The following is an 8,428-nucleotide window of genomic DNA, read 5'->3' as shown; positions in this document are numbered from 1 at the left end:
TAGTGATTATTTTATATATCATAAAAAAATATGCTATAATGTTTTGAATCAAAAACCTCGCATGTATGAGATGCTATCAATAGGAATGTGACAAAGTCATACAAATACACATTATTTTACAAATTATAAAGAACAACATAAAGCGTGGTGTCACATGTGTATCCCTCTCATTGTAAGGATCTAATCAAATCCTAAGCACCAGATGATGGGGTTTTATTCCCGTTGTAAGAGCAAGGGATAAACGCTCGATCGAGACGCCAAGAACAATCACACTTTAAAAATAAGTAGCTCATCGGATAATGGTTTTTTTTCACAAATCATGTCTGAGAAAATCTCCTTCTGTTGTAAGAATCGAAGATCGTGACGCGGGGAGTAGTTTAAAGATTACACTTTTCTCATTATACAAATCTACAATGTAGATCTACGGATCATGTGGTCCATGAATATGTATATTGAAAAGTGTATAGCTTAATAACTCACTAGATTAAAAATAAATTCGCACAGATCGTGTCTAGGAGTAGCTTCTTCCATTGTAACAACCAAGGCTCAGACGCAGGAAGAAGTATGATTTTTTGTAAGCTCACATTTCATTGGAGCTTATTTTACCTAAAGCATTGTACAAAGTAAGAGTTTCTTGAGACATATCAAACAAATGCACATGCTATCTAATGGTCTCCTAAGACACCGTACAAAGTATGAGTACCGACAAGCATATCAAAACAATATATGTACGGTGTTATCTAAATTCCTAGAAAATTCACTAAAGTAAGAGTGTTGCAAAGCATATCTAAACAAGAGTTAATCTTTTCCAATTGTTTTATAGATTACTATGGGAGTAAGATATAAAAATCAGACACCCCATAGTAATTTCTATACCCTAAATTTTAAATTGTTATGTGACTAAGAGGGCCCGAAGGTGTATCAGAGACACATACAATTATATAATCACGTGAAAATAAAATTTAAATTATTTTTTATAAAAACACAAACGTGAAGATAAAAGATGCTCACCAATATGTGAGGCTGACCAGCTCAAAAAAGGACTGCAATCTGTGTGAACTAAGGAGAGAGCTAGAGAGACTATGAGCTAGAGGGAGAGAGAGAGAGAGAGAGAGATAGCTAGAGAGTGTGAGCTAGACAGACTGAGAGAGCTCTACAAGCGATCTCGATCGAAAACGTATCAAAGAGTGACGTTTTCTTTTAATGATCGAAAACGTATCGAACGATATAGTATTGATAGATATTGTTTTGATCAAAAGACTATCTTTGATAAGCTATCGATCAAAATAATAGAAATTACTCAAAAATACCACGTATTATACAAGAATACGCGAATAATGACGATTTATTTGGTGTAAATTGGATTATTTGGTCAAATAAATGCAACTGAGCTAGCAGTATTGCTAGTGCTAGGGGGGGTGTCCTACGGTAGAGAGCTAGCACAGAGGAAGAGAGGAGGCATTCATGGGGACTCCAAGGAAAGTTAAGCGAGAAAGTGGACAGCCAAGACAGGCGGCCTAAATGGAAATTTAAAGCGGATAGAGAGCAATGTGAAGTGTCTCTACCATGCAAGGGTTTCCAAAAGGAGTAGGCCAAGTGAAAACAATGCCAGGGGAATACTATAATGAGCTAGCAGACAGATGTACGAGCTGGGAAGCTCTCATTTTTTTTGTTGTTTTGGGTCCTTTAGTCACAACTATAAAAGGAGGTGTACGTGAATTTTTTGGGGCTTTTTTGCAATTATGCTTTTGGCCAATTGAATTTTTTTTCCGAGAAGGCCATTAGAGCCAGGATATGCTAATGAGGGTTGTGCAGGTAGGGAATTGATTGTAAATGGTTGTGTGTATGCAAGGAAATCCATCATTGCTGTCTCTTGGCATCAACTTCCCCTTCCACTTCTCTTCTTTGCTTGCGTACGTGTGTTTTGGGGCGTGCGTCAGTGTGTGTGCCCCCCCAGGTTCTTTGAGCAAAGAGAGATAGAGAGAGGTTGTGTGCATGTGGAAGGCTGTGAATTGGGCAGAGAAAAATGATTGGGTGTGTTTGATGGGTTGTAGAGTGTGTGTGTGTATGGTCATGTGTAGGTGGTAGTTTTCTTGTTGACAGTGTCGAGTTTTGAAGGTGAACTCTAGTGTATTGGGGCGTTGTGTAGACCCTGGGCTATAGTGAGGCATTGTGTTGTGTTCAAGGTGTGTTCTCCTATCCCCCTCTCGAACATGCTGAAAGAAACAAAGGCATCTTACACCTATTGAATCTTACTTTAGAACTCCCAGTAGTAGGGTAGTGTGTCAAGTACTAGCACTCATCAATTTAAAGTGCACGTGTGTGCATGTGCACACACACACATGTGTGTGTGTGTGTGTGTGTGTGTGTGTGTGTGTGTGTGTGTGTGTGTGTATGTGTGTGTGTGTGTGTGTGTGTGTGTGTGTGTGTGTGTGTGTGTGTGAGAGAGAGAGAGAGAGAGACTTAATGTTAGAAGAGGAAGACACAGAGCCCCTTGAAAGTGCGGATGCTAGCACCCATTGAGATTGAAGGAGAGGAAGACATAGTCTCAACTTGAAAAAAGTGACGCACTCAAATTAAATTTTCAATTGACTTACCCCTTTGCCTGCTTTATTTCTCTCGCAACCCACATCATGCAATTAAAGCATTGCAAGTAATGACATCCTGGATAATAAGCCCACTACCAAGGACTTTATCTGCCTACTTTATCTGAGAGAGAGAGAGAGAGAGAGAGAGATGAAATGAAATGAAATATTATATTAAACACCTTCAAAAGGAAAAAATGACCTATGAGACCAAAGTGATACAATCCTTGTGGAGAGAGAGAGAGAGAGAGAGAGAGAGAGAGAGAGAGAGAGAGAAGAGAGAGGGAGGGAGATAGGGAGGATGGATAGAGGGTGAGAGAGAGACAAAAAGAAAGAAATATTGAGACTCCGAGCAAGGATTTAAAGTTTACATGATCGTTCAAAAATTCTATCTGATCACAAAGCGTTATTTATCGTTAACAACCATATAAATTGGAGTTTTTCAAAATTGGTTTCTTCCCCCTTCATCCAACTGTATAAATGCATGACTTTGTCAACGTTAACAAAAGATTCACCTTACCAACTAGATGTTCACTCTAATGTCATTTTGAGTGATTACATGAATTTTAAATCCCAGAGAGAGAGAGAGAGAGAGAGATAAATGAAATGAAATGACATTCTATATTAAACATCTTCAAAAGGCAAAAATGACATTGATAGCTTCCAACGCTTCATCTTCACTTTGATCTTCACCTGATTTTTGCTCTTCCTCCTCCTCAACATCTTCTAGATCATTGTCTCCTCTTCTCTTAAACACTTTGATCCTTTTTCCTACAATGGGAACCTTTACTTTTGTACCATCTAGTTCAAACAAGCTATAAGTAGCATTTTCATGCACATGCTTTACAACATATGGTCCAAACCATCTTTTTGAGAACATACGCATGACTGTGTATTGGGCTACTATCATACACTAAAACTCAGTCACCTTTGTCAATTGCTTTACTTGTGAGCCGATGTCACTAATCAAAGTAATCTTTTTTCTTCAACCTGGAATTTTTTAGTCGCTCTTCTGTAGCCTCAATGTCTCCAAGACTTCTCTCTGGTTTCCTTATACGCAATGCAAGGATCTCTTCTATGCTAAGCCCCTTTTGCCAAGGCAGTACATTCCATGTGGAAATTTTATCTTCAATTGGCATCATTGGATTTTGAGCATACATCAGTTTTGCAAGCATATAGCTAGATGTTGAACTATGTATTGTACAATCAGCCCATAAAGCATATGGAAATAATTTTTCCACTTACCAACTCTCCCTTCGCAAGCCTTGGCCAAAGCTTTGATGATAGGAGGATGCCCTCTTTCACTCTTTCCATTGCCTTTAGGGTTGTAAGTTGTAGTAAGAGAAAACTTGATTCTTAATCTAGAAAAGAAGTCCATTGCTTCCTTGGAATCCAGCTCACCTCTATCTATAGTGATCTTTCCCACACAACCATAACAAAAAATCACCTCATTGAAAAGGAATTTGCATACATCTTCCGTGGTTTTTTTACTCTTAATGCTTGTCCTTCATCCTGGTTAGTTAGGTCCCTTCGTGCAAGAACTAAGTAGCTTATCTATCAAAGTCCTAAAATACATTTGACAAGTTACACACGACTCTACAAATTGAGATACATCTTTATACATACCCTTATACCAATATTTTTCTTTCAGCTTGGAGAAGGTTTCCCACACACCCCTTTGTCTAGTCCATAGACTCTCATGAAACTCTTGCATGAGCTTGACTTGAGTCTCTTTTTTAGATATAGCCATTTGTGGTTTAACACCCTTTTGTTTAGGACGCTTACAGGTAACCATCCCTCAAAAGGTACCCATATGATTTCCTACATATACTCCTAAATTCTTGTTCAGAGCAATCATCCTGTTTTGTTAGAGTACAAGTCAAGTAGCTTCCAATAAGAAGCCAATCACCTTCATAAAGCTCTTTCAAGAACAATTCAAGTGGATTATTCATGCAGACATTGTTACCTTTGACATGAGAGATAGAATAGAACTTTGTGTCCACATCATCTCCCTCATCAATCATCTATGACTCATTTTCATACCTTGCCCTTGATAGCATATCTGCCACTATATTGTCTTTACCTACACAATGTGCTTAAACTTGGGATTTAAGGACTTAATGTAAGCAATCCATCATAATATAGAAATGTCTGGCGTTGATCAGCTTGTAATCATCCCAAGAAGTGGTATACAATCTATGTCTACAACCACATATGCACCAATTAGATACTCTTCCCATTTTTCAAGACTAAAACCATACCCCATAACTCTCTCTTTATCTGTGGATAATTCTTTTTGCAAGCACTCAGTACCTTTTCTCCAAATCTCACCACATACCTGTGTCCTACTTCATCATCTTGCCCTATTTCCCATGCAATTCCTGTAGGACCAGTGTCTACAATCAAAATTACTAGCCTTTACACTCATAGTCTACCTTTCTCAAAGTTGGTACTGATTGGAGAAACTCCTTAGGCTTTTTCATGGCTTTTATATGTGCTTTTGGTCCATTTAACCTTTTGATTCTTTCTAAGCAATTGATAAAGAGGATCAATTACATGTACATAATTTGGAGTTCAAATAACATAAAAGACACTTGCTCTCAGAAACCTTCTAACTTCAGTGATGCTAGTGCATGTTTCTTTCATTCTTTGGATGGCATCTGATTGCTGAACAATGTTTCCTACCATATGGCCCACACATGTGTCCCATAATGAGCACTTAATTGACACCAGACATAGAATTTTTCCTTGAAAAATTAGGATTCACTTCTTCTAACCTATATAAAAAAATTTCACAATCATTTATGTGATTTACCACAAACCTGCGACAAACCTTGAGATCAAAAGCTTCATCTTTCTCACTTTCTTCACATCCTTTAATAGGAAAATAATTAATGAAAGTCATTGTGATTTGAGGAATAAAGTCATGTAAGATCTTATTCATCTCATTCATCATATGTGCAATCAAGTTGGTTACTCCCTGTGGCAAGGTACACATTCTTACCAAACCTTAAGGTGTCCTCATGGTTGTCAAGTCTCTACTTTCTATTGCAAGCTGAAATTGATCATACCCTGAGTAGAGGTCCCGTATTGAGTAGATTTCCCTCCCTCCAAACACCTATACAAACTCATCCACAATTGGATCTGTATCTATATTTCTAATTTTCACGTTGTTCATTGGTTGCATATCTTGGATGAAGCGTACATCACCATTCTTATTTGGAACTGTGAACCACCTGTTTGAGTATGGAGCACAAGAAGGGTCCAAAATCCCCATTTTGATATTTTCATTCAATAGCTCTACTAACTTTCGAAAATGAGCCTTTGGAACCAGAATAGGCCACAGATTCCAAGGCACATGAGGTATTGTAAAAAATACCATAGGAGTTACAATATAAGGATCAACACATCCTATCTCATGTGGCTCAAATGCAAAAGCCTTACCATGCTTTGAAAGCATTTCTTTAAAGCACTTTGTCTCCTCCTGTGTTAGAAACTCCTCGCAACCAATCTACAACTCTTGAAAAGACTCCTTTGTGAAGGTGTGTCCAATCTTTTTAGGATTCCTCAAACATGGTTGCAAAGAAACTTGCTTAGTCCTTTCACTGTTGTTGGGTGGTAAGTGTGAAGCTATTGTTTTCAACTTCTTTGCTACACTTTTGTATTTAGTTTCAACATAGACTTTTGGGCCAACTATTTGCTAAAACATTGGTTTTCTTTAAAGGCTTCTGTTACTTGATACATTTCCATAGAGCATACTTCCACAACTTCATTTTCAAGATGCAAACTAGACCCCATTATAGCATTAAGCTCACCCATAGTATCTACAAATAAAATTTGTTCACACAAACCCAAAACATTTTCAATAGGCTCTAACAACCCACTCTCTTTCATGCCTATTTGTACATTACGTATATAATGCCTCTCACATCTCTTCAAATCTTTAAGTTTTGTAAAATATACTAATCCATTATTTGTTATCAAGAATCCTCCTGAGAAAGTTTCACCTATTTTTGGATCAAGTGAGACCCTTTTTCTTTTTGTACCACTGCAATCGCGCTTTACAATGGTACTTTGCAAAAACCCATTATTTTTATATGATCATGAAACTCTTTGTTCACCTTTGGTAGAGGATGATCTCTGAGGTTGTCACAATTGCTTTCATGGTTCACACAAACTCTAAGAAATTGAACAACACGTTTACCATATTTTCTTTGTATCTTAACATAAGCTAAACCATCATCCATTACCTTTGTTTTCATTCGAAATCCCACAATGTAGGGTTGTCCAAGGATAAGATGATATGAAGATGTGTCCAGTATAAAGAATTTTTGTTCAACCTTTACATCACCTATTGTCACCTTTACACTTGGACATGTTGCATATAATTCACCTGATGAATTTTTTGTCACTCTGACCATCCAACCATTATCTGTGTGCAAAGTCCACCATGATGATCACTCACCTCTTCATCACTAAGATGCTCAATTTTTACTCCATAAGTAGTTGCCTCAACTGAAGAGGTGGCATGGCTAGTTGCCATATCTTCAACTAAGGTTTACATTCCCCCTTTCCCAAAGTTAGTTCTCAAGGGTAGACCTGTTTCTCTTAAGTGTATTTTACCATCCTTAGGAAAGACAACATCTTTTATCAAAGCATCACTAAAACTATAACAATCCCTTCTTACATGGTCTGTACTATTAGACCAAATACATCTATTGAAAAACCCTTATTTGGGTTGTTATCTTTGCCTAGGAAGTGGCCCTGATGGTTGTCCTTTTTCTTCAAGCTTTGCAAGATTCACCTTCAAGTCACGCACTCCCTTTATTAGCTCATCTAGCATGGACTCGTGAAACTTAGGAGCTATAAAAGTAGGCTTTACCATTTTGTCAAAAGTTGAGGTAAAAGGGCTTGTAGTGCTTACTACCATATTGTCCCTTCCTCTTTGTCGTTTGGCAAGTAGTGAGACAACACCTTCAATCTCATTCCAGTCGGTCTTTAGTCCTTGCTCAGCATCTTTATCTTCAAGAAAAATCTCCAAATTTTCTTGAAACTCTTTACCTGTATCTTGTAAGAAAAGATGTGTCTTCCTCACATCTAGTGTGGCCTTTTTGTCCCAATGAGTTGTGCATAGCGCCGCTCAAATTCCCTAAGTAGTTATGTTATTGATAGTCCTTGCTTTGGCTTGACTACCCATTCTAAGAATGTCCTTTTGGTCACTCTCTCAGAACCATCCATGAAATATTCCTCCTTTAAAGCTACTTTGAGTTCTTCCATGCCCATCTTTAATTGCCCTAACATGTTCTCTAATTTTTGGAGAAACAACTAGCTCAAAGCTTTGAATCATCTCACCTTTTGACACGTGATGCAGCTCCATCTCCTTCACATACTCACGCAAGTACTTGGCTACACCATTTTCATTGAATTGATCCATTTTGTTGACGATCACTTGTATGGATTTGGTTGCTGAAATCTCCCTTCTTTTAGTGGCATGTTGTTGTTGCATGAACATTGCAAATTCTTGAAACATCTGCGTTGTTGATGGGTCAAAATGCATACCATGTTGCTCTACATAATCACCCATGGCTACCCACAAACTCTCACCCCGGAAGACTTGCATCGGGTTCACCAAAAATATGTCGAGAAGTTTGCAGTCTTCCTAGGAAAGCATCGGGATTTCGGTTGTGAGAGTTTGTGAGAGAACTCCAAAAACTATATGAAGGAGTTATACCATAGATGCCATGAAGTCTAGGGTTTGGAAGGAAGTGTAATCAAAGAAGCCCCACTCTTTCTCTCTTACACTCACACACACAAAGAGAGAACACAAAATAGCACATCAAAAC

Source organism: Adiantum capillus-veneris, chromosome 17, assembly GCF_014529385.1.
Source record: "Adiantum capillus-veneris isolate H3 chromosome 17, ASM1452938v2, whole genome shotgun sequence".
NCBI classification, from domain to species: domain Eukaryota; kingdom Viridiplantae; phylum Streptophyta; class Polypodiopsida; order Polypodiales; family Pteridaceae; genus Adiantum; species Adiantum capillus-veneris.
Note: the sequence above shows the minus strand (reverse complement) of the source record.